At 45.6% G+C, this 26912-nt stretch overlaps 2 long non-coding RNA genes across 2 annotated transcripts in view; both read right to left on the reverse strand.

The window, feature by feature from the left end:
* Positions 1–3606: 3606 nt before the first annotated feature.
* On the reverse strand, positions 3607–10112 carry LOC129832358 (uncharacterized). The gene is made up of 3 exons (XR_008755911.1): positions 7156–10112; positions 6218–6302; positions 3607–5226 (listed from the first exon to the last, which is right to left on the reverse strand). It is a non-coding gene; the product is annotated as an uncharacterized LOC129832358 (long non-coding RNA).
* Positions 10113–10240: 128 nt separating this feature from the next.
* LOC129832359 (uncharacterized) overlaps positions 10241–26912 on the reverse strand; it is a 37415-nt gene continuing 20743 nt past the window's right edge. Inside the window, exons 2-3 of the long non-coding RNA XR_008755913.1 lie at positions 23324–23497; positions 10241–10330 (exon numbers count right to left, since the gene is read on the reverse strand). This is a non-coding gene — a long non-coding RNA (uncharacterized LOC129832359). The remainder of the gene's footprint in view (positions 10331–23323; positions 23498–26912) is intronic.

Below are 26912 nucleotides of genomic sequence, written 5' to 3' on the forward strand. Positions count from 1 at the left end.
GAAGAATCTGGGTTTGGCGGATGCCAGGAGAACGTAACCTGCCTCAGTGCATAATGCCAACTATAAAGTTTGATGGAGGAGGAATAATGGAAGCACGTCCCCGCAATAATGTTCCAACATCTAGTGGAAAGCTTTCACAGAAGAGTGGAGGCTGTTATAGCAACAAAGGGGGGTGTAAAAAAGGCAGGGACAATTGGGAACTCTGAAAAAAACAAGGTCGAATCGTGATGACGTCAGTGATCTTCAGTTCGGAGCCCTAGAAAGAGGCCCGAGTTCCCGACTTGCAATTCCGAGTTGGATGACCGTTCAAAACACATTTTCCCAGTCGGAGTTCCCAGTTGTCTTGAGCGAGGCAGAAGTCATGCTGGATTGACAGCATGGCCAATGTTGACTGTTTTTCCTTTTAAGCTTGGAAAAGAGACCCTTAAACCCAGACTTGGACCACACACCCACTGCACTGAATAGCAGGCTAGTAATTGCTTTCCGATGCTTGCAGTTAGCCACTGATTCCTTCCAAACCACTCATTGTTGAATTTGCCATTTCCAACTTGTGTAATGTTTATGTTCAATGGCTGATAAGCACGGATACGTTTTATCTATCATTTAACCTAATTATTTCTCGTCATATGAAAAGGATTTGCCAGTAGATTGTTGACTTGATTCATGATGACTGCTATCTTGCTAGCTAAGATTTTGAAAGTATGATGTTGACATGATCATTCCAATCAAAGCTACTGTAGATATGTGATTTGACATCATTTTATCTGTGGCCATTGACCTTGAGCCTTCTTGGATGGACACTCCTAATGTAACTCTATGGCAGCATCCAAGGGGCTTGAATTTGTTTAGCTCTACATATAGATTTTGCGGTGACGTAGTGTCCCCATGAGTGACAGAATACTGAGCCAATCATGGCGCAAGTAGAGAACATTACCAACCCCTACACTACATATTTTCCGCTGGCTGCCCCACGACCACAGAAAGCACTGAGCTAGGCTGAAACACCTGCATTTTGGAGCTGCCTTCCTCAAGAAAGCAAAAAAAGATACCATGTTTGTATGCGGCTTTATTAACTCAATGTTCATTGTTTGCAAACTGATATGTGACACGTGTTAATGCCAAAATAACAGGCAAAACATGCAAACAATTATTATTTTATTTTTACTTTTTTTTGCTAAACAGGTGGGGCTCAAAACTGCCCTGAAGTGTACAAAACATTAAGAACACCTGCTCTTTCCATGACATAGACTGACCAGCTGAATCCAGGTGAAAGCTATGATCCCTTATTGATGTCACTTATTAAATCCACATCAATCAGTGTAGATGAAGGGGAGGAGACCGGTTAAAGAAGGATTTTTTGGGCCGGTAATCTATTGGAAAATGATAAACATATTATTAAAAATGTTTAAAACAATGAGAATTTTTAAGCCTCGAGACAATTGGGACATGGATGGTGTATGTGTGCCATTCAGAGGGTGGATGGGCAAGACAAAAGATTTAAGTGCCTTTGAATGGGATATGGTAGAAGGTGCCAGGCGCACCGGTTTGTGTTAAGAATTGCAACACTGCTGTATTTTTCATACCCAACAGTTTCCTGTGTGTATCAAGAATACTCCACAACACAAAGGACATCCAGACAACTTGACACAACAGTGTGAAGCATTCGAGTCAACATGGGCCAGCATCCCTGTGGAACACTTTCGACACATTCTAGAGTCCATGCCCCGACGAATTTAGGCTGATCTGAGGGCAAAAGGGTGTGCAACTCAATATTAGCAAGATGTTCCTAATGTTTCGTACACTCAGTGTATATCTTGCTATCGCCCTCTTCCTCTCCTTGCCTACCTGCCTCAGAGTATCATCTCAGGGTTGAGTATCCATTAACTCCGGAGACAACGCTGGAGCAGTGCATTTCATGCTCTGACGCTTCCCTCCATCTCCAACCTAAGAGCCAGACCGTGTGAGGGAAGGAGGGAGAGGGTGCATTCGGCTCACACAGGAAAGTCATGAGTGTCTGGGGTCGTTCAGGGCTAACCAGTATACTGCGCTGCTCTTTCAAGATGATACACAGCCAAATCCACCCTTTAGTTTAGCATCACTAAGAATGATTTCTTATGAAGTTACATTTTGTTTTGATTAACAGTGACCGCATGATTGTTACGCAATTCCAACACTTGATGAAAGTGGTGATAAAAAGTTGAAACGACTGACTGTATTAACCTTTAAAGTTCATTTTTATGTGTCAATCAAGCATACTACACTACCCCCCCCCCCCCCCCCCTTCCTTCGAGAGACTGTGTCCCCATGCTTCTCTATACCAAGTCCCTCACGTGAACACGCCTCTGCGGTGGCCTCCCAGGCACCATCCCGACTTCTGACTTCAATGTAGCGAATTCGGGAGTAGCTCCAACAGGGACTCCAACCCGGCTCTGAATCCAGCGACTGAATGTTTTAGCTACATATGGATTTACTGTGTCTGTGTTGACTATCGCAATCCAGATACTCTGGCTCTGAATTACAAGGTATCTTTCAGTGGTAAAGTCAATAAAAGGACAGATATTTCATTGTGGACACGTGGAGACTGTATTGAGGATTGAGGATGGCACTCTACAGTACATTGCTGTGACATCATGGGGACGGCAGCAAATGAACATGTTTTGTTAAGCTTTAGAATGTCTAGTGAGCTAACAGAGAGAGGTATTCCCAATGTGTGCGTATTCTCTCCCCAAAGACATGGCGTGACTACATATATCACATCATGGATTGCCAGGAGCCAAAACATCCCAAACAGTACAAAACACACACCCAGTGTCTCTTAAGTATACACATCAATTGCTCACCGCACTATAAAACTATCCAAGCATGCATTTCAAATCTAATATACACTGTACATTCTTACCACCTATCGAGATATTGTTGCCAAATTAATATTAGCCTTTTTCCTGATGATTTACTGGTTTTCCACAGTGGACTAACAGAGTCAGGCCGACACCAATACTTTTGGCATTAATATTCCTAAGTCCTATGTAAATCCATTTCCTGACATATTATGTAACATATCAGCCAAGCAAAGTTAGTTCCCACAATCCAAGGTTGTTCCAGCTCTAAAACTTCAGTTGGATTAGTGCTTTTACCTCGTGATTTACCCCAGTTGCTCTCAGAGAAAAAATATTTGACAAATGCTCAAATGGCCATGAAAAAGCCCAGGATTTAATATTCAGTCAAATTGCTACTGACACTAATTGATTGCCGTTTTAATTGTATATATGAGAAATCGAAAAAGCCACATTCATTTCATATTGCATTATAACACTCCATATCTCCAGAAGGCCACTTGAGTGTGGATGTGCCAGATTGAATAAGCTGATTTCAGTTTTGAACTGGAGTTGCCATTTCAGAGCTAATTCTGAAAGAACAAGAGAAAGTCCCCTGTTTAAATTCTGATGAGTAACCCATTACAATGAGTTTGGGGAAAAACATTTGTTCAAAGGGTGAAATTAGTCCACTGTGGATTCAACCCCATATGAGCATGACATTGACAGATTTGTGATAGCATAATATTATTCATTCACATTCAAATGAAGAATAACCTGACAGGACAGCCCATCATTTTCACATTCTTATCAATTTAATTGAATTATAAAGGATGGTAAATCATGAGGTTAACAGACAATATTGATTTTTAATTATGCAGGTAAAAACACGTTTACTTCTAAGCTTTTCTGTTCGCTTGCAAGTGTGTGAAAATATCAAATAAATACATCAAGACTTGTAGCAGCAATGTTTCTGCGCTGACTGAATTACTAAAACATTGGGGAAAAAGTACACGATCGATAAAAAGTTTACAAAAAATATTCCTCAAACGAATAAACATTAGTTCTACATATTTGTTCATGTACAAAGTAATTCATCATTCAATCAATATTCCATCAAATAAGATCATGAATTTGACATTATTTATCCCTTACTGGAACGCAGCTTGCAGAGTAGTCAACTAACAAAATGTTGGGATGAAAGTAATCCAACACATGCAAACAAGCTAAGCTTATACTAAATCAAAATATCACAACAGAAATTGAAAACACAAGAAAATGATCATTGTTGAACTGTCATGTGGTCTCACACCAGCTGCATTTAAGTGTTTTCCATATTAAGATGGCTTTCCGATGAGCATGCACACATGGCTTGGATGTTGGGACTAACATATGAACAACTGGTCTAATTTACTAACGTGTACACAACCATTATCCTTATAAGGTACACGTATTGAATCCTGGCTCCTGTAATGCAAGCCACAATGTGTGTGTGTGTGTGTGTGTGTGTGTGTGTGTGTTTTGGTTAATCTAGCATGGGAACAATCTAATAACGAGCATCAAATATCAGGTTCAAAATAAAAACGGGTTTCAATAACTTTCATAGTGCTTATACTGTACACTGCAATCATGATTACACACAGTGAAATCAAAAGAAAACCCTAATGTTTCACTTCCTTGTATAAACAAGGAATGTAGGCCATATATTTATGGAAAGTCAAGACAATAAGTACCACCCCCCTCCCTAGAAATGTAATTTAAAACACATTGCAGTAATGTGACTCTGTGCAGTATTTTGTATGAAGTAACTGTTATAGAATGCTTTTGTGAATGAACATTGTGAATGAATTTAACTAACACAGTGACTGCATTTAGCCAATAGCCTTTTGATAATCAGTATTTCATAGCGGAAACCCTGACACCGACAGGGAGGCATCAGAACGTACAACCCTGCAACTGGATGCACAGAAAAGTAGAATCCAAGTGTCCAGAGTCAACGAAGTGGATGTATATCCATTCATTCATCGCAATGAATGTGTGAATCGCTGTCAGAAATCCATTTCAAAACAAGACGTACAGGACTCCAGAAGGAAGTTGCTCTTTTCCTAGTGTCATTTCACTTCCTATGTTCTTTCAGTGTTATGAGTCACAGCACATTCCAAATAAAGTGAACTACAAGAAACCTTGGATAAGATATGGTGTTATTTGTTGAAGTCATGAATAAGTCCCACCTCTTCCATAATATCCCTCCTAGCCCCCATGTAGTCTTTATGTGTTCCCTATAGGTGCTTTTATAAAAGTCACAGTCCCTAGTCACCCATACTGTCTCTGCTGTACTGAGGATACAGGAAGTCTGCTTTAATGAGCCAATATGTTCCTGGGGGCCGAGGAAGGATGGGCAATTCCTGGGAGTCTGCAGAGACAAACACAAACAAGCCACGGGTTAAGGGGGCCGCTGTGAATCAGGAGGGAAGGGAGTGCATATGATGTCCGGCAGCATTAAAGTCAAGAAGCCTTCTCATATCTCCGACTAAACAAACATGCAGCGTAGCCCCGTTGCGTAAGGCAACACTCCGCCGAGGATGAGAGCTGGGATGCTTAGGACCCAGAGCAATAGAACACCACAAAAGTGAGGTGATCTATGGAGGGTGTTACCATAGCAACAACATATAGAGACACCCACTGAAGTCTGACTATATTTTCATTACCCCGCTAGGTCATTTGTCAATTCATACATGGGTATATCACAATATGTGAAATGTTGTATTCATAAGCTATTAAATATTTACAAAGACCATCATGCTTATGAATTATAGAACTTTCAAGTTAGAGTGGGGCAGCATATTTATGTAACATAGTCTAGGGCTATACCTCAGCAGTAAGCATGTTTGACTGTGTGTGAATAACTATGACATTAGGCAATACGGTGCTTATTAATTACAGCTAAATTATAACTAGTGTAATTGGAGAGAATATTAGCCTCGGGGCTCTATTCAATCCGTATCGAGGAAGTTCAGCGTTGCAGTGTGATTGAAATGTAAAGGCAATGTTAGTGGAGACTGCATTCTTGGTAAAGGCTGCATACGTCGGCTCATATGGAAATGAACTTTACATTTCTATTGCGCAATCGGTACCGCTTCAGCGATAAAGATTGAATAGAGCCCAAAATTGAAGCGTAACTAATTTAGCCCATGAAGACTAGCTCCACTTTTAATGGCCCCTATACATTTTTCTCATTTGCTAATTATAACCATGGTGAGAAAAATGGTGTAAAACATTTCAAATGTATTGAAAGATATGAACACATACAAACCCTGAGAGCACGTAATGACATCATAGCATTGTCATCACAACCATGTTACGGAAAGGCACATTTACACGTGTGTGTGTGTTCGCTTATATACCCAGCTGCTCCTTGCTCCTACAATTCTCCTCTCGTAGGAGTGACTCGTCCATTTCCCCAGCAACGGCCGGACTATTTCTTGCTGCCTGGGAAGGAAGAGGCATGTGGGCATGAGGTGCCCTGCCTCGGGTCAGAGGTCAGTGCCAACGCAGACACCACGGTCTAGTCCTCTGCATGGATGGATGGATGGGGGTGGAAGGAGCGAGAACAGAGGGGAAAGGAGAAGGAGAATGGAACGTGCAGTGCTCTATGGGGTGTAATTAAGCAGTCCCCTCTGGGCCTATGGAGGGAGGAAGTCAAACGTGGTGAAATGCATCTGTTGGTGGAGGGAGCACCCTATGGCCACGTCTCCCCCAACAGCTGTAACTGGCAGGGTCTACCAGAGTTTTGTCATAGTCGTATTTCTTTATGAATGTGACATTTATCATATAATGCAGTAGAGGATACATGATCACAAGTCTACACATGCTCTCAGTTACCACCGTATTGAGATGTACTATTAATCCATTAGAACGAATAAGGAGACGACATGCTTAACGGAATGTTAACGGAAACTCAAGATCTACAGTAGACTTAGTACGACGGAAGTAATGTTGACTTATAGAAATAAAGAAACAGTACATAAAAACAAATATGATTATGAGTGAAGCATCGCTCCAAGTTCCCCAAAACTAAAAAAATAACTGTTCCCTTTAACAGACAGATGCATACTGTATAGCACAACAATTCACTTTTTACCTGGAAGCGGTAATTAAAAACAAATCTTAAAAACAGTAAAGGGCAGTTTTCCGGACACAGGTTAAGCCTAGCGTTGGAATAAACATTAAGCTCAATAGAGAATCTCCTTCTGAATGTTTTTTTTTAGTCCAGGATTAGCTTTATCCGTCTGTGTCCGGTGAACCGCGCCTAAGTGACGTTGCAAACTGGTTCATACGGTACCTGGGCTTGAGGCTGTGATGACGTCTTGTCGTGTGTAGGAGGACCATCATCCATGGTGGTCAAGGGGCGTCCATGGTCAATAAGCAGTTGATGGGTAGGAGTTGTGTTAGTCAGTTCAGGCACATAATTCGAGCCGTAGACAGTGGGCACCTGAGCCTTAACCAGTCCCACATCAAAGCACACAGCCGGCACAAGGGTAGGAGAAATTCCTATTATAGCTAACTGGGATTACTCACCTAGTTCATATGAATGTTGCTTCAGAATAGTATTAAAGTAACTACATATAGTGGGGATGTATCATACTAACTTGTTAGCGTCATCTTGAGTTATTGCCAGCAGATACTTATGACCCCATACTGTGCAATAAAAAACGAGCGTTTTTTTGGTTTGTTGTTTATTGTAAGAGACATTACTGTTCCCTCCCGCAGGTTTCTTCTGACTAAGCTCTCTAAGGAACCTGAAAAGGACCGCTCAGAGATGCCCATGATGAATTGGTCTCTTGTTTTCATTAACTCTACTGTACAGTGAGATCAGGGCAATTATCTGTGTGAAGTGATGTCTCAGCCAGACTTTTGATCTTAAATCTCTCCATCTTAAACCCTTTTATTCCACTTCGTTGGTTTCAAAAAAAAAAAAAATCTATTTTACATTGTACTTAAAAAAAAAGTCCTGTAATTCAAAGCGATGACATGGAAGTTGGCTGTTATAAATCAAATCCCATGCAGTCACTCCTCTCTCCTCCTCCTCTCCCTTTAAATCACAACGAGTGCTGATTAAATGAGGAAGTCACACTCTAAAAATGCACTTTGAAGCACTATCTTTGTTCAGAGCAGCCGAGTGCAGCAGGGATCAGATCTGCTCTGATCACCGCAGCACAACTGGGAGGTCAGTGTTCACTTTAGGAAAGAGATAGAGAGACAGAGAGAGATAGAGAGAGAGACAGAGAGATATATATATATATATATATGAGAGAGAGAGAGAGAGAGAGAGGCATTACATCTCATTACAGCCCTGCCATTTGACAAGTCTGTGGCCCTACTCCCCTGGGTGCATGGGAGACAGCACAGCACAGAACTACTGGGGAGGCTGCCACCTACACACACTAGTCTACTGGGAGACAATCTGAGGTGAATGTGAGATTCTGCCTGCCTGGCACAACAACAACAAAAAACTAATGTTAACAGCAATGGGGTTTCTTATGACAGGAGCAAAATCATTTAATTGCTAGCTCAACAGTTTGGGGCCTTCATAGCAGCGGTCTGGTCATTTGGGATAGTCTGGTCATGGTGGGTGGCTCAATGATTTAGTGCGATGTAATTGGTGGCTCCGTAATTGCAGATAATGTCAGCAGGGGTGGTATAACATAAGATTTGTGCTGACAACTTAATTCCCTCATTTGGCTTGTGGGTGACACTGTGTTTGTATACATCGGTCTCACTTATATACATTATCCACAGCTATCCCAGTGGGGACATTTCAGTGAAATGACGTGGCAACAACTTTGATACAACCAGTGTGTGCCCATGTAACGGATGTGAAATGGCTAGCTAGTTAGCGGGTACGCGCTAGTAGCATTTCAATCAGTTACGTCACTTGCTCTGAGACTTAAGTAGTGTTGCCCCTTGCTCTGCAAGAGCCGTGGCCTTTGTGGAGCGATGGGTAACGACCGTGCTTCGTGAGCAACCGTTGTTGATGTGTGCAGAGGGTCCCTGGTTCGCGCCCGTGTCGGGGCGAGGGGACGGTGTAAAGTTATACTGTTACATTGATGCTGTTGACCCGGATCACTGGTTGCTGCGGAAAAGGAGGAGGTTGAAAGGGGGGTGAGTGTAACGGATGTGAAATGGCTAGCTAGTTAGCGACCGTCGTTGATGTGTGCAGAGGGTCCCTGGTTCGCGCCCGTGTCGGGGCGAGGGGACGGTTTAAAGTTATACTGTTACACCCAGTGGGATGTCATCACTGCATAGTTAAACTGGCACAGGTCTACAGCCACTGCAGAGATGCAACAGGTGGGCACTGAACACTGCAGTTAAAATGGAAGAAAGCTCCCAGGTTTATTGGGTTTTATAAAGTGCTTGGGGAGATTCCTATCACAGAGGCTGATGAGGACAGGACAGAGCAGTAATGGTGAATGGTAGTGCAGGGGTGCAGGAGTCGCAGGAAAGAACACTGGGTACTGGGGGTACTGCCAAGTCTGCCTTGGGCCCCTCCGCTGTCCCCTCGGCACCCCTACCAGCCACCATCTGTCACATATCTCTCCACTGTTCTCCGAGACAGTGTCCAACCACAACGAGGACTGCTGATTTGGTGTATATTTATATCACCCTTATTTAACCAGGTTAGTCTCATTGAGATAAAAATCACATTTTCAAGAGAGACCTGGACCAAGACAGCAACATTAACACATTCATTTCAGACAAACAGGCACATGACATCAACCAGACAAAGATATATGATGTGGTGTTCTGTTCAGGTTCACAGGCAGAGGGGATCTCACAGCTGTACACTTCCCTAATCCTTTAGGCTGACCTCTGGGCAGCCCTCCGATTGGAAAGCAGAAGGGAGGCTCACTCAGCTGCTTTATATAATGTCCATTTCCATAACTCATTTACAAAATGTTCATTATACAAAGGCACAGCCCACATCAGCTCACTTCCCCGTTTCTCATTAAAAAATTAACACAGTGGGAGACATAGGCTTTAGGTAAGATACAGTATGGTAACTCCAGAGGATTGTCCCTCTCTCATTCCTAGACTTTAAAACGCATTCATAGTCCTACAGAACATCAGTTAAATCAATCCCTATATTTTCACTATCATATTCCGTCGACCCTCAGAACAGGGCCTTGGCTTTAATATTATGGATGGACACATACAAGATGAAAATGAATACAGGGATAGGTTGAGGGGAAAAAGGTGGCAAGAGGGAGGTTCGGCTGTGTGCTTGTAACTAACGGGTCTTAGAAGGCACAGGCGCAAACCACTGCTACCACTACTATGTTGCCGATGGTTGCAATGACGGCTACCCAAAGCCAGATGGCGTCGCTGGAATACTTGCCCTCCTCTTCCGCCTCGGTCGGCCGGGAGAAGTTGGCATTGAGGTTGGAGGTGGAGGTCTGGAGGGACGTGTTGCCATTGTACGGGGAATCCATGAAGGCCCCACTCACAGCCGGAAAATGCTGAGGGACAAAAGAAGGAGAGAGATGAGAAGATGACTTGAATCGAGGCCAGGATAATGCCATATCAGAGATAGGCTATATGTACAGTAGCTCTGTAAACCCTTTGTCCAAAAATAGCATCTGGAGGGTAACAGGTATCATAAGGTTGATAAAATGGTCCACCACTCAATTAATGAAGTACTGAACACTAAATGTGTTTTAAAAGGGTACATCAAGTGGAATCGATAGAGGGAGATGAGAATAGAAACATGTCGGAGAGACGTGCATATAGGTACTTGGGAACATCCCATGTACGATGTGAACTGTAGGATGTGAACGGAAATACCCTTAGTGCTGTGAGGGCAGACGGGGGAACAAGAACAATCCAGAGCATCTGGTTAGTCACTGTGGCGTTTCTACCCTGTGTCATATTCTGACGATCACAGCTGCATGACCTATATTATACAACAGTCAGGCATTGTCTCCCTCTCTCCTATGGGACTCACCAGTGTTTGTACAGAAGATGTCCCACAAATAACTTACCGAGTCAAACTATACTACTCACGATTAAAACCCATGATCAATTTAAAAAGGTGCAGTAAACCACCTACGGGATTTCAGAAAATATATTTGCTGTGGCTTTTTTTTGTGAATCTTGCAAATGTGCAGCCTTGAACTAGCTAAATGATTCACCAGACAAGAGTGTTCCTGTTGTTATTTGGAGGAACGTTCCGAGGACACGGCCAGGTTTGTTTTCTTCACCCCTTTTCACCTTGCCTGGCTTAAAACACACATCCATTTATCAGCTAAGTCTGAGTTGGCCCACCCAGCTCTAACATATGGCTGGACCAGCCAGACGGGACAACTGCACGTAGTGATGGCTCAATCATTTAGCTGTTCCTTGTCCCCACGCCTCATTGCCCCCACAGTCTCCACAGGGACAGGCTCGATCCATCAGGAGGGGACACTGTCATCATTCTCTTACTCCCATCTGCCACTGATAAGAAGAGAGAGGAACCAGGAGGAACCACCGGGCTACCTCCACTACACCTCCTATCAGGAAGAGTGATCAGGGAGAACTTGGTGTCCACCAAAGTTTCAATTGAACAACAATTAAAGTTGTGTAGTGTTGTCACAAACTGTCAGAAACCGTATCAGGGAAGCTCATCTGCGTGCTCGTCGCCCTCACCAGGATCTTGACTAGACTGCAGTTTGGTGTCGTAACTGACTTCAGTGAGCAAATGCTCACCTTCGATTGCCACTGGCACGCTAGTGAAGTGTGCTTTTTAAGGATGAATCAACTTCCACGTTGTGATCAGAGTGCCCCATGATGGCGATGGGGTTATGGTATGGGCAGGCATAAGCTATGGACAAAGTACACAATAGCATTTTATCGATGGCAATTTGAATGCACAGAGATACCGTGACGAGATCATGAGGCCCGTTGTCGTGCCAGTCATCTGTCGCCATCACCTCAGCATGATAAAGCATTGCCCCATGTTGCAAGGATCTGTACACAATTCCTGGTAGCTCAAAATGTCCCAGTTCTTCCCTGGCCTGCATACAGTGCCTTGCAAAAGCCCCTAAATAAGATCTGGTGCAACCAATTCCCATCAGAAGTCACATAATTAGATAAATAAAGTCCACTTGTGTGCAATCTAAGTGTCACATGATCTCAGTATATATACACCTGTTCTGAAAGCCCCGAGAGTCTGCAACACCGCTAAGCAAGCGGCACCATGAAGACCACGGAGCTCTCCAAACAGGTCAGGGACAAAGTTGTGTAGAATTACAGATCAGGGTTTGGTTATAAACAAATAGCCAAAACTTTTGAACATCCCATGGAGCACCATTAAATCCATTATTAAAAAACGTGAAGAATATGGCACCACAACAAACCTGCCATGAGAGGGCCACCCACCAAAACTCACGGATCAGGCAAGGCGGGCATTAATCAGAGAGGCAACAAAGAGATCAAAGATAACCCTGAAGGAGCTGCAAAGCTCCACAGCGGAGATTGGAGTATCTGTCCATAGGACCACTAAAGCCGTACACTCCACAGAGCTGGGCATTACGGAAGAGTGGTCAGAAAACAGCCATTGCTTAAAGAAAAAAATAAGGAAACACGTTTGGTGTTCGCCAAAAGGCATGTGGCAGACTCCCCAAACATATGGAAGAAGGTACTCTGGTCAGATGAGACTAAAATTGAGCTTTTTGGCAATGAAGGAAAACGCTATGTCTGGAGCAAACCCAACACCTCTCATCACCGCGAGAATAGCATCCCCACAGTGAAGCATGGTGGTTGCAGCATCATGCTGTGGGGATGTTTTTCATCTGCAGGGACTGGGAAACTGGTCAGAATTGAAACAATGATGGATGATGCTAAATACACGGAAATTCTAGGTGGAAACCTGTTTCAGTCTAGAGACTCATACCCCAAGAGACTTGCAGCTATAATTGCTGCAAAAGGTGGCTCTACAAAGTATTGACTTTTGGGAGTTTTCAGTTTTTTTGTCTTATTTCTTGTTTGTTTCACAATAAAAAATATTTTGCATCTTCAAAGTGGTAGGCATGTTGTGTAAATCAAATGATACAAACCTCCCAAAAATACATTTTAATTCCAGGTTGTAAGGCAACAAAATAGGAAAAATGCCAAGGGGGTGAATACTTTCGCAAGCCACTGTACTCACTGGACATGTCACTCATTGAGTATGTGTCGGATGCTCTGGATCGACGTGTACAACAGCGTGTTCCAGTTCCTGACAATAACCAGCAACTTCGCACAGCCATTGAAGCGGAGTGGGACAACATTCCACAGGCCACAATCAACAGCCTGATTAACTCTATGCAAAGAATATGAGTCATTGTAACGGCAGTCTATTTCGTCCTCCTCATCGGACGAGGAGAGGCGAGAAGGATCGGAGGACCAATGTGCAGAGTGGTAAGTTTCCATGATATTTAATATACACGAAAACAATACACGATACAAAATAACAAACGAACTAACCGTAACATTTACATTTACATTTAAGTCATTTAGCAGACGCTCTTATCCAGAGCGACTTACAAATTGGTGCATTCACCTAATGACATCCAGTGGAACAGCCACTTTACAATAGTGCATCTAAATAACAGTCCCGTGTGGCACAAACACTGACACATGAAACAACCACCCAGAAACCCCAACACAAAACAAGCCACCTATATATGATTCCCAATCAGAGACAACACAAAACATCTGCCTCTGATTGAGAACCATATTAGGCCAAACATAGAAACAGACAAACTAGACACACAACATAGAATGCCCACCCAGCTCATGTTCTGACCAACACTAAAACTAGCAAAACACACAAGAACTATGGTCAGAACGTGACAGTACCCCCCTCCTGAGGTGCGGACTCCGAACGCACCCCCTAAAACTCTAGGGGAGGGTCTGGGTGGGCATCTGTCCGCGGTGGCGGCTCCGGCGCTGGACGAGGACACCAGTCCACCATTGTCTTTGTCCCCCTCCTTAGCGCCCTTTGAGTGGCGACCCTCGCCGCCGACCTTGGCCTAGGAACCCTCACAAAGGGCCCCATCAGACTGAGGAGACAGCTCCGAACCGAGAGGTAGCTCCGGACAGAAAGGTAGCTCAGGACAGAGAGGTAGCTCCGGACGAATGGCAGCTCCGGACTGAGTGGCAGCTCCGGACTGAGTGGCAGCTCCGGACTGAGTGGCAGCTCCGGACTGAGTGGCAGCTCATGACTGGAGGGCAGCTCATGACTGGAGAGCAGCTCATGACTGGAGGGTAGCTCATGACTGGAGGGCAGCTCATGACTGGAGGGCAGCTCATGACTGGAGGGCAGCTCATGACTGGAGGGCGGCTCATGACTGGAGGGCGGCTCATGACTGGAGGGCGGCTCATGACTGGAGGGCGGCTCATGACTGGCGGTCGGCTCATGTCTGGCGGTCGGCTCATGTCTGGCGGTCGGCTCATGTCTGGCGGTCGGCTCATGTCTGGCGGTCGGCTCTGGCAGCTCCTGACTGGCTGGCAGCTCTGGCAGCTCCTGACTGGCTGGCGGCTCTGGCATCTGACTGGCTGGCGGCTCTGGCAGCTCCTGACTGGCTGGCGGCTCTGGCAGCTCCTGACTGGCTGGCGGCTCTGGCAGCTCCTGACTGACGGGCGGCTCTGACGGCTCGGGACAGACGGGCGGCTCTGACGGCTTGGGACAGACGGGCGGCTCTGACGGCTCGGGACAGACGGGTGGCTCTGACGGCTCGGGACAGACGGGCGGCTCTGATGGCTCGGGACAGACGGGCGGCTCTGATGGCTCGGGACAGACGGGCGGCTCTGATGGCGCTGGGCAGACGGATGGCTCAGATGGCGCTGGGCAGACGGATGGCTCAGATGGCGCTGGGCAGACGGATGGCTCGGATGGCGCTGGGCAGGCAGGCAGCTCAGATGGCGCTGGGCAGGCAGGCAGCTCAGACGGCGCTGGGCAGGCAGGCAGCTCAGACGGCGCTGGGCAGGCAGGCAGCTCAGACCTGCTGCGGCGCACAGTAGGCCTGGTGCGTGTTGCCGGAACTGGTAGTAACAGTTTGTAGACACGCACCTCAAGGCTAGTGCGGGGAGCAGGAACAGGGCACACTGGACTCTCGAGGCGCACTATACACCTGGTGCGTGGTACCGGCACTGGTGGTACCGGGCTGAGGGCACGCACCTCAGGGCGAGTGCGGGGAGAAGGAACAGTGCGTACAGGGCTCTGGAGATGCACAGGAGGCTTGGTGCGTGGTGCCGGAACTGGTGGTACCGGGCTAGAGACACGCACCACAGGGCGAGTGCGTGGAGGAGGAACAGGGCTCTGGAGACACACTGGAAGCCTGGTGCGTGGTGTAGGCACTAGTGGTACTGGGCTGAGGCGAGGAGGTGGCGCCGGATATACCGGACCGTGAAGGCGTACAGGAGCTCTTAAGCACCGAGCCTGCCCAACCTTACCTGGTTTAATGCTCCCCGTAGCCAGGCCAGTGCGGCGAGGTGGAATAGCCCGCACTTGGCTGTGCTGGCGAACCGGGTACACCATGCGTAAGGCTGGTGCCATGTACACCGGCCCGAGGAGACGTACTGGAGACCAGATATGTTGAGCCGGCTTCATGGCACCTGGCTCGTTGCCCACTCTAGCCCGGCCGATACGTGGAGCTGGGATGTACCGCACCGGGCTATACACACGTACAGGAGACACCGTGCGCCTTTCCGCACAACACGGTGTCTGCCCGTACTCTCGCTCTCCACGGCAAGCCCGGGAAGTTGGCGCAGGTCTCCTACCTGACTTCGCCACACTCCCCTTTATCCCCCCCCCCCCAAGACATTTTTGGGGTTTCTTCTCGGGCTTCCTGGCCAGCCGCGTTCCCTCATAACACCGGTGCCCCTTCGCGGCTGCTTCCACTCTCCTAGCTGCCTCCACCTGTTCCCATGGAAGGCGATCCTTACCAGCCAGGATCTCCTCCCATGTGTAGCAACCCTTTCCGTCCAACACCTCTTCCCAAGTCCATTCCTCCTGGTACCGCTGCTGCTGCTGCCCGTTGCTACGCTGCTTGGTCCGAGATTGGTGGGTGGTTCTGTAACGGCAGTCTATTTCGTCCTCCTCATCGGACGAGGAGAGGCGAGAAGGATCGGAGGACCAATGTGCAGAGTGGTAAGTTTCCATGATATTTAATATACACGAAAACAATACACGATACAAAATAACAAACGAACTAACCGTAACAGTCCCGTGTGGCACAAACACTGACACAGGAAACAACCACCCACAAACCCCAACACAAAACACCTGTCTCTGATTGAGAACCATATTAGGCCAAACATAGAAACAGACAAACTAGACACACAACATAGAATGCCCGCCCAGCTCACGTCCTGACCAACACTAAAACAAGCAAAACACACAAGAACTATGGTCAAAACGTGACAGTCATGCTGCATAAGGCAAATGTTGGTCACACCAGATATTGACTGGTTTTCAATATCTGGTAATATCTGGTAAATTAGCTTATAATTATTTTATGACATCACATGCCCAACCAACCTTCTAAAGAATTTGACAATCATAATTTATTTGAAAAACAGTTTCCATTATAATTTGTTGCAATAAATAGTTAGACAACAAATCCACCCCTGTGGAAAGGATAAAAATGTTGTCAATCTTTCGAAAATGTCTCCTATATCTGCCGTTTCCATTACACAGGTCGCAATGATTGCTTTTGTCAAATAAACCTGGGTTAATGGAAACCTGCCCAATGCCTCTCAATGGTGAGGATGTGTCTAAGGCTCTGAGCTACTGTGAAATACTGCAGAGACACAGGCCCAGTGAGGGAATGACACAAATTACTTTGATTGGCTCACAATGAGCTATGTCTGTCCCTAGAGGCCAATGAGAAACCCATTGAAGCAGACAGAAGGAAGCAGCAAATTAAGACTTGAGGTTCATCAATAGCGACCGCTGTTAGGAGTTGTAATTAATACTCTCTAACAAGGCAATGGGAAAAGAGCCAAGCATTCACTGGCAGGCCGGGGAGCCTAACTGACAAGCTTCTGTTTCCTGTCACAACACGAGAGGAGATCCCAGCTAAATAACAATCATGTTTTTGATTATGTCATCCCAGTTCTATTTCAGTGTGCTATTAAACCCCAGGAGGAACACACAGGTAAGGGCACCTCAGGGCCACCAGAGAGGTGTGGTGTCATGACAGGGACAATAAATGTTGAAGTTAATAACATACAGGCCCCGCGGCTGTGTTGTTTTGCATGATTGTTTCTTAACTGACTTGCCTAGTTAAATAAAGGTTAACAACAAATTCTTATTTAAAATGACAGCCTACCCCGGCCAAACCATCCCCTAACCCAGATGATGCTGGGCCAATTGTGCGACGCCCTATGGGAATCCCGAACACGGCCGGTTGTGACACAGCCTTTGGAACGAACCAGGGTCTGTAGTGACGCCTCTAGCACTGCAATGCAGTGCCTTAGACCGCTGTGCCACTAGCGAGGCCTGATCACACGATGATCACACACACATCAAATGACCAGCTGCCTCTAGCTTTGAGTTGTTTTCTTTTTTCGCTTATCCAAATACTATTCACCAGACAAATGATTACAGTTGATGGTATCAGGTGTGCTGAAGTTTGTGTCAAAAATGTGTTCCACTGAGGCAACTAAAGATGAACTGTCCACCAAAACATATATCACAGTCAACAAACATCTGGGTCCCAAATAAAGCTCTGGTGATACTCCACAGCATTCAGAAACCCATAAAGAGTAGGACACTGGATATTCATAGCTCCTTTCGGCAGAGAGAATAACCAGCTTAGGTTCCAGGGAGGCTTCTGAAGGTGTCATTCCATCCATACATGAGCTATATACTGTACACGAAGGGCCTAAAGACCTTACTCCTTAACTTGGTTTAAAAGCAACCAGAGGTGATGTGCCCTGTCGCGTTTGGATGGAAGAGTTGTCCGAGGACTTTGTCACTGAAGAGGAGGCAGGGTGAGAGTTCACCGTTCAATTCTTCTTTTAATGACCAGTAGGTCTGATAACGTCTCCCTCACCTCACCAATTATCAGTGCAGATCACGAAACCTAATCTAAGGCTCTGGTACAGCCCATGGTGTCAAAGCGAAAGTTCGAAACAAGGACCTTTCTCACAGTGGAAAATGATTTGTATTATGCAAGATAATATCCAAGGCACTATCCGATATGGCTTGGATGATATCCAAAATCCAATATCCAGATGGTTTAGGTATCATCTTCTAAGAGAGAATAGAAAATAGCAACTCACATGGTCACAGAGGAGGCCTGTGTGAAGGATGAGGGAACATATCTATAAAACATCCTGACCGTCATAGTTATTCACGTATGCATAGCAGCACTTAAGTGATCTCTTGCCACAGAGGTTCATCATCTGTCTCCACTCAAGTGCTGTGCTCCAGATACTCTTTCTTCCAATAGCGATGACAGGGAAGAAGAACTCAAATGCAATTTAGACTAGGAACAATCATTTCTAAGCAACCTTTAAAGGAGACGTTTGCTTTTTCACTACCACATTTCTATTGTTGTTGTGACTCGAGCAATACCTCTCCGTTCAGACTACAGGTAACTGCCAAAATAAAGGAAACAATTGAGTAAATGAGGGGTCCAGACACTTTTTGTTGTTGTTGCTTTCACTTGTTCTTCAGGAACTTACCCTAACCAGCGATTAATTTCTTCATATACGGAGGCTCTGAAAAGACATGAACAAATGCTCCAAAAACACCCAAATACGTCATTTTAGAAACGGAAACCCACTCAGTATAGTGATGCAGGTCTTTAGATGTTGTACACATGAAATTGTGTCATTACAAACCTTATCCGCAACGTAATATTCAATTTAGTTGCGACTCGAGTGATACCTCTCTGTCCAGTCTACAGGTTACTGACAAAATAAAGGAAACACTTGAGTAAATGAGGGATACTGTAAGAGCTGTCGCTCTCCTCATCCTCAGATGAGGTGAGGAGAGAAGGATCTTCTGACCAAAATGCGGAGTCTGGGAAATATGCCATCTTTATTAAAAATTACAATGATGCAGATGGCAACACGAAAACTAAACAAAACACTTTCAAACTACAAAATAACAAAACGACGTAGAACGAAAACCTGAACATAAACTTACATAACTGGAACGTAAACTCACGAACAGGCAACAGACGACATCGAAACAAAACGAACAGCCAAACAGCTCCATATGTGAAAAAACATCGATAACGACACGAAGACATCACAGGAGACAATCACCCACAAACACACAGTGATAATGCCCTACCTAAATATGACTCTTGATTAGAGGAAAATGCAAACCACCTGCCTCTAATCAAGAGCCATACCAGGCACACCGAAACCAACATAGAAACAGATAACATAGACTGCCCACCCAAAACACATGCCCTGACCATAAACACATAAAAAACAACATAAAACAGGTCAGGACTGTTACAGTACCCCCCCCTCAAGATGCGCACGCCGGGCGCACAAGCACAAAGTCCAGGGGAGGGTCCGGGTGGGCAGTTGACCACGGTGGTGGTTCCGGCTCAGGACGCTGTCCCCATACCACCATAGTCACTCCCCTCTTCTTTCTACCCCTTCTAATGCCCACCCTAACACTACCTTCCCCTAAATAAACAGCTAGCACCAGGACAAGGGGCAGCACCGGGACAAGGGGTAGCACCGGGACAAGGGGCAGCACCAGAACAAGGGGCAGCACCAGGATAAGGACCATCACTGGGACAAGGGGCAGCACCGGGACAAGGGGCAGCACCGGGACAAGGGGCAGCACCGGGACAAGGGGCAGCACCGGGACAAGGGGCAGCACCGGGACAAGGGGCAGCACCGGGACAAGGGGCAGCACCGGGACAAGGGGCAACACCGGGACAAGGGGCAGATCCCGGCTGAAGGACTCTGGCAGGTCCTGTTTGGACGGCTCTGGCAGGTCCATGCTGGCTGACGGCTCTCTACGCTCATGGCAGGCTGACGGCTCTTGACGCTCATGGCAGGCTGACGGCTCTCGACGCTCATGGCAGGCTGACGGCTCTCGACGCTCATGGCAGGCTGACGGCTCTCGACGCTCATGGCGCTCTGACGGCTCTGGCTGCTCATGGCTCTCTGACGGCTCTGGCTGCTCATGGCTCTTTGACGGCTCTGGCTGCTCATGGCTCTTTGACGGCTCTGGCTGCTCATGGCTCTCTGACGGCTCTGGCTGCTCATGGCTCGCTGGCGGCTCTGGCAGATCCTGTCTGGTTGGCGGCTCTGGCAGATCCTGTCTGGTTGGCGGCTCTGGCAGATCCTGTCTGGTTGGCGGCTCTGGCAGATCCTGTCTGGTTGGCGGCTCTGGCAGATCCTGTCTGGTTGGCGGCTCTGGCAGATCCTGTCTGGCTGACGGCTCTAGCGGCTCCTGTCTGGCTGACGGCTCTAGCGGCTCCTGTCTGGCGGATGGCTCTGTAGGCTCATGGCAGACGGGCGGCTTTGCAGGCTCATGGCAGACGGGCGGCTTTGCAGGCTCATGGCAGACGGATGGCTCAGACGGCGCTGGGGAGACGGATGGCTCAGATGGCGCTGGAGAGACGGATGGCTCAGATGGCGCTGGGGAGACGGATGGCTCAGATGGCGCTGGGGAGACGGATGGCTCAGATGGCGCTGGGGAGACGGATGGCTCAGATGGCGCTGGGGAGACGGATGGCTCAGATGGCGCTGGGGAGACAGATAGCTCTGTAGGAAGGAGAAGGAGAGACAGCCTGGTGCGTGGTCTAGGCACCGGCTGCGCTGGAGAGGAGGAAACAGCAGGAGAGAGAACCCGGAGAGACAGCCTGGTACGGGGGGCTGCCACCGGAGGACTGGTACATGGAGGTGGCACCGGATATACCGGACCGTGAAGGAGGACACGTGCTCTTGAGCACCGAGCCTCCCCAACCCTACCAGGTTGAATGAACCCCGTAGCCCTGCCAGTGCGGCGAGGTGGAATAGCCCGCACTGGGCTATGCAGGCGAACCGGGGACACCACCTGTAAGGCTGGTGCCATGTACACCGGCCCGAGGAGACGTACTGGAGACCAGCTACGTTGGGCCGGCTTCATGGCACCCGGCTCGATGCCCAACCTAGCCCTCCCAGTGCGGCAAGGTGGAATAGCCCGCACTGGGCTAAGCACGCGTACTGGGGACACCGTGCGCTTTACCGCATAACACGGTGTCTTACCAGTACGACGCCTTCTACCTCCACGGTAAGCACGGGGAGTTGGCTCGGGTATCCTACCCGGCTTTGCCACACTCCTCGTGTGCCCCCCCCCAAGAAATTTTTGGGTCTTACTCACGGGCTCCCAACCGCGTCGTCGCGCTGCCTCCTCATACCAGCGCTCCTGGGCTGTGGCTGCCCTCTTCTCCTCCTTAGGACGGCGATATTCCCCTGGTTGAGCCCAAGGTCCTCTACCGTCCAATATCTCCTCCCAAGTCCAGAAATCCTTATTGCTCCGTCGAGCATTCCCATACCGCTTGGTCTCTGTATTTTGGTGGGTGATTCTGTAAGAGCTGTCGCTCTCCTCATCCTCAGATGAGGTGAGGAGAGAAGGATCTTCTGACCAAAATGCGGAGTCTGGGAAATATGCCATCTTTATTAAAAATTACAATGATGCAGATGGCAACACGAAAACTAAACAAAACACTTTCAAACTACAAAATAACAAAACGACGTAGAACGAAAACCTGAACATAAACTTACATAACTGGAACGTAAACTCACGAACAGGCAACAGACGACATCGAAACAAAACGAACAGCCAAACAGCTCCATATGTGAAAAAACATCGATAACGACACGAAGACATCACAGGAGACAATCACCCACAAACACACAGTGATAATGCCCTACCTAAATATGACTCTTGATTAGAGGAAAATGCAAACCACCTGCCTCTAATCAAGAGCCATACCAGGCACACCGAAACCAACATAGAAACAGATAACATAGACTGCCCACCCAAAACACATGCCCTGACCATAAACACATAAAAAACAACATAAAACAGGTCAGGACTGTTACAGATACAAAGTATATTGAAAGCAGGCGCATCCACACAGGAAGTTCCAGACATTTGTAGAATCGATGCCAAGGCACATTCAAGCTGTTGTGGTAGCTCATTGTGGCCCAACGCCCTATTAAGACACTTCATGTTGGTGTTTCCTTTATTTTGGCAGTTACCTGTAGCAGCAGGTTACTCTGAGAATGGACAGCTGGGTAAAGGTAACGGCTCGCGTCGCACAAAATGGATATAACGTTGCAGGAAATGTTTGGAATGACACAATTTAACGTGAACAACATGTAAAGACCTGCATCACTATATTGAGAGCTTTTTTGAGTGAGGTGTATTTGGGTGTTTTTGGAGCGTTTGTTCATGTTTTTTCAGAGCCCCCATAACGCACAACGAGGATGAGGAAATGTATTGCTGGTTGTGGGTAAGTTTCTCAAAAACAAGTGAAAGTGCAAAAAAAAACTATTTCTGGACCCTTGTATAACATTCCTGTTACATTTTATTTTATTTTATTGGTTGCAAAAAAAAAAGAAGCTACGAAATCTCCATAAACCTCTTAAAATGTTTTTTTTTTTTAATTAAAGTGCCAAGATTTTTCAGAGAATAAAGGAAGGCCGTTTAAGAGATTTGAGTGCCTGAGTTCCCCTTTTTGTTTTCGTAGTAAAGACTGAGGCAAAAATAACTAAATATCTATATATGATTGTAGTTTAACTATCTATCCTCGTTACCCCGTATTGTATCGCAACATCAATGAGTAAGACAACTAGCAGTTGTGACCTATTGGTCTTGTTTGTTTACATTTTGTGTGCAAAGTCATGCTTCTAATTCCAAACATCTTAAAACATTTACATTTACATTTAAGTCATTTAGCAGACGCTCTTATCCAGAGCGACTTACAAATACATAGGGATGTGTCAGAATAATTCTGAGAACAACATTTAAAGATCAACACGTAATCCCTGGTCTAATGATTTATTTACCACGTCTCCACTCTCACGGGAGAGAAATAACTAACATAAATGGGACCGTTGTCAACCCAGCAAAAATGAAAGTGATGGTTATATCAGCTTAAATGTTAATACCACCATGTAAAGTCCGTCATGAGTCAGGTCATTAGTCAACCAGCTCAGAAGGCTAAAAGCCTATGTCATTTTGCCATGCACCATTAACTTTCCAATGCATTTCACAATTCACATGCACCAATCGTAATTTGTTTCAAGTGAAACTGACTGCACTGTGAACCGCATACGCCACACTGTCAGCCAAACACGCAAAGTACAAAGTTGAGTTATGTTAGAGGATGCAGGGACAACGAAAGACACACAAAGTCGAGAGTCGACCCAGGGGAACGGGTGATGGGGACGACACGTAATATTTGAGGAGGGGGAGAGAGTGGGAAAAAGAAGAGAGAGAAGGAGTGAGTACCTACTGTAGGCTGTTTCAGTAGACTTCTGTACCACTTGCTGTATCACCGGAGGGCTGCGCTGCGAGTGCTGATTCACCACAGAGAGGGGGATTTAAAAGGAGAGCGCTGGACTCAGAAGGCACTGAGCAGCGATTGGACCAGTGCAGAGAGACTAAGTCATGGTTGTGTTGGTCTGGTCTGCATGAGGGAGGGGCAAGGGATGCAGAGGAACAAGGGTGAGTCTATCATTTAGCAGTGGGATTTAAGTAAACAGATTAAGGTCAATCTACAATGATGTGGTCGCTTAGAGCTAACTCTCTGGGAATTTAAAGCCCCAACAAACAAAGTCCACCTGGTCCCAGTCCCAACCTTGGATCTGACATGTGTACAGCCACACTAAGTCAGCATTTCCCCAGCAGCCCCCCCCCCCCCCTTGTAAATAATATCATTATTACACTCATGTGTAAAGCCCTGCAAAGACAGTTGACACGACGGACTCCTGACATGCACAATAGACATCCTGACATTGCTGTGGGCCTTGGCTCTGATGGACTAATAAGTTTAAACTCTCTGTTCCATTCAGGGAAGGGGAGAGAAGGTGGCTAATCAGGCAATGGAGCGGTAGTTGCATTATGATCTTTTGTAATATTACTTGGTTGAGAGGAGACGGAGACACATGAAACGAGACGATCGTGAATCGGGGGATGAAGGGAGCTCATCTTGGAGAAGGTGTGGGGTCATACTAATCAGAGACGGGGAGTATTATGCTACATGTATTTGACATACGTATTTAAATAAACTTGAGTATTTTGCCATTTTCTTTTCTCTGGTTTGAACTACAGTTCAGTGTATTTTGTAACAATATACTCTAGAGAACTGTATTTTGTATTTTCTAAATTCTTTTCAGCAGTCCTGATAAAAAAACATTACATATGGTCCATTTAAAAAATAAGTTGAAATTGAAAAAACTGTGTACACATGTATTTGTTCCATTTACAACTGCAGAGGATATTTTACTTAAATAGTCTATTATTTTTATAAAATGTTTTGCCTACTTTAAATATATTTTCTGTATTTAAAAAATGTATTGTTGACAACAATATTTAGTATTTTATTTTTTATAATTTCTTTACGGTATTTTATAAGATACATTTTAATTTATCTTTGCCCATCTCTAGTCATTCAAATGTGTTCTTATTTGGGGGTGGAGCTCATTAGAACAATAATACCCAGCATGCTTTGCTAGTGGTCATTTTTACATTTAGGTAATTTAGCATCCAGTGCACATTCAGTGCATTCAACTACAGTAGATAAACAACCACAGATCACAGTCATAGCAAGTCAAACATTTTTGTTACCATTACTGAGAATATATTTGAGGTTAAGGGGGGAAATTGCTCATGTATTTTGAAAATAGATACTGTACTTGCGAAAGTATTTTATTTTGATACATTAGGCTTTAGGGTACATTGTAATTGTATTTTGTAAATCTTTTACTATTATTTAGCCAGCATCGTGTTTAAAAGAGTGAGAGAAGAAAAACAAGGAAAGATGAGAGAAAGGAAAATAAGGACTTTTATATGTAACCACCAGCCTGTTGCGCCTGCATTAACATGAATTATGGATGCCATCACAAAGAAGCTAAAATATTCAAGGTTCCAATTATGTAATGACATTCTACGCTGGGAAACAATGGACCAACTCTCTCACATGTTAACAGCATCATCACACCTCCTTCTACCCGTCATACATTTATGACAGGGCGGGTGTTAAAAATACATTAACCACAAAAACAAGCCCAATTTGTTACAGTACAGAGCCCTTTCACCGAAACCAGACAGTTTACAGTGTAATTAGCCAGCTCTAAAGTGCTGTTATGTAGAGGAAATAGAAGCGGCTGTGGCTTATCTCCCCTGCCCTTTCTGAGAAGCGAGGGGAAAAGGCTGCAGAGCAAGCAGATGTTCCTCCCCTCTGTAACATCTGTCTGAGCGATAGGTAATCAGTTGCAGAACTTGACTGTTCGTCCCATTTTAGTAGTGCACCTCAAAACAAAGTGGGGGACACATTTTAAAAGGTAAGAGCATCAGCAAGAGAAAAGGCATCAGTCTACAATTGAGTCTTGGGCATATTTATTGTCAAAAAATGTGGAACATAAATATTGTATGTTTCCTGCAGCTTCAGCTAGAAAGAGATGAATCTGTGGGGGCGAACAGTGTGACGTTCTGTTGTCTAAACTGTCAATGGGACCGAAAGTATACACAAAACAAATAGGGAAGAGCACTGACCCAGTTTTCTACAGATAGATTACCCCAGATGACAAGTGTAAAGTACTATATGTAGTGATGAGTTTCCAACATTGAGAGATTTTGGGGGGGATTATAATTGTCCATCTAAATGTCCTTGAGGGTGAAAGGATGTCTTCATGACGTGACAGAGACAACAATGGGCTTTTCTACATCACACCAGTCTATCCACCCACTTAAAGTCCAATCTCACTGATTTGGCATGTCTCGGTGTGTAGCCTACTCTTGAGGTGAGCCATATTGTCCACAATTTGTTTTCAGAACATTCGCTGACAAAAACGTACAGGAAATAAAATGGACGTGTGTTATCTTTTATTGAAGAGCCCCTGACCAGGGAAATGCACAAGGTACATGACAAGTGGCTGGATTTGGCCTGGAGCGAGGGGAGAAAGGATGGGGTAGTCTCGTTTCACCCCACTTCTAAAAATGCCAACTGCACACTCATATACACACACACACACACACACACACACACACACACACACACACACACACACACACACACACACACACACACACACACACACACACACACACACAGTTAGTGGTGTAATGTACTAAAGTGAAAATACTTTAAAGTACTACTTACAGTTGAAGTCGGAAGTTTACATACACCTTAGCCAAATACATTTAAACTCAGTATTTCATGACATTTAATCCTTGTAAAAATTCACTGTCTTAGGTCAGTTAGGATCACCACTTTATTTTAAGAATGTGAAATGTCAGAATAATAGTAAAGAGAATTATTTATTTCAGCTTTTATTTTTCTTTCATCACATTCCCAGTGGGTCAGAAGTTAACACACACTCAATTAGTATTTGGTAGCATTGCCTTTAAATTGTTTAACTTGGGTCAAACGTTTCAGGTAGCCTTCCACAAGCTTACCACAATAAGTTGGGTGAATTTTGGCCCATTCCTCCTGACAGAGCTGGTGTAACTGAGTCAGGTTTTATAGGCCTCCTTGCTTGCACACGCTTTTTCAGTTCTGCCCACACATTTTCTATAGGATTTAGGTCAGTGCTTTGTGATGGCCACTCCAATATCTTGACTTTGTTGTCCTTAAGCCATAACTTTGGAAGTATGCTTGGGGGTCATTGTCCATTTGGAAGACCCATTTGTGACCAAGCTTTAACTTCCTGACTGATGTCTTGAGATGTTGCTTCAATATAGCCACATCATTTTCCTCCCTCATGATGTCATCTATTTTGTGAAATGCACCAGCCCCTTCTGCAGCAAAGCACCCACACAACATGATGCTGCCACCCATGTGCTTCACGGTTGGGATGATGTTCTTCGGCTTGCAAGCCTCC

The sequence above is a fragment of the Salvelinus fontinalis genome, chromosome 33, assembly GCF_029448725.1.
Source record: "Salvelinus fontinalis isolate EN_2023a chromosome 33, ASM2944872v1, whole genome shotgun sequence".
Lineage (NCBI taxonomy): Eukaryota > Metazoa > Chordata > Actinopteri > Salmoniformes > Salmonidae > Salvelinus > Salvelinus fontinalis.